Consider the following 1,122-nt stretch of genomic DNA (forward strand, 5'->3'; position numbering starts at 1 on the left):
TTTTTTTTTTGTAATAAACTTGATAATACTTTTGGCCAAATTTTACATTCATAAATGTAAATTTATTAACATGTTTTCATTTTATAAAGGATGTGTAACTGTTAGAAAACTGTCTCTACCAACAAAAAGGTCCTCAGGACAATTTTTATCTGTAAATCTTTGCAAATATTTGTCTAATTAACCCTGGTTGTTTGTTCATAGTGTTATTCCATTCGATTGTCTGTTGTATACTTGCCATTTGCTTAAAGATAAAAAAAAAATTAAAAATGCTTGTTTCCAGAATGCCACCCCCAAATAAACAGTAATGGTATGTATGACAAATGTAGGCTTTAAGATCAAACCAGAATTGGGTTCACCCACAAAGGAAAAAATGTAGTTTCAACAGCAGCAGGATCATCATTTGTACATTTAACTTTTAGATTATACTAGAGAATTCTTGGTTAGATGGATTGCAAGATATTTAGCTATGACTTTAACTGGGATACTGTCAAAATTAATTGAATGTGTTCCTGTAGAATTAAGTGTAGGCTACTGTATATCCATGGCTCCTGCAAATATGGCAACAGAAAGGTGTCCTCTTTAAGTCTCATACCTCTAGTTTTACACAATCTGGACAAAACTAGAATATATGTTTTAGAAAATAACTTAACAGTCTTGTTAATCTGTATGTTATAAGCAAAACACTGAAAATTGTTTTATGTACTCAGTGCTGGAAGACCATGTCGTCAAAATAATAATAATAATCTCCAAGTAAAACAAAATTAACACAATTTTCATCCCCATAACAATTCGAGCAGAAAAGCATCTAAACAGACAGTTTAGGTTGAAATGTTAAACTTACCAGTTTGGAGTTGCACAAGCTTTGAAAGCAGATGTCTTCATGAGATCCTGCTCTGCTCAAGCCCTGATTTCCATCACTCTTTTCTTTCGTGTTTAGCAGCAGACTAAATCTCACACTTCCACCTAAATGTCCTCTCCGAGATTCTTGTCTCATTCTGCCATATCTATTTACCTTCATGGCTGCAGCCTAATTAATGTAGGTCAATATCGCTTCGTTTACATGTGGTGCGCATATGCGTCGCAACCATTATATGTGAAGGGGACAAGTCCCCCCCCCCCCCA

The sequence above is a fragment of the Nematolebias whitei genome, chromosome 6, assembly GCF_014905685.2.
Source record: "Nematolebias whitei isolate Nwh7 chromosome 6, NemWhi1, whole genome shotgun sequence".
In the NCBI taxonomy this organism is placed as follows: domain Eukaryota; kingdom Metazoa; phylum Chordata; class Actinopteri; order Cyprinodontiformes; family Rivulidae; genus Nematolebias; species Nematolebias whitei.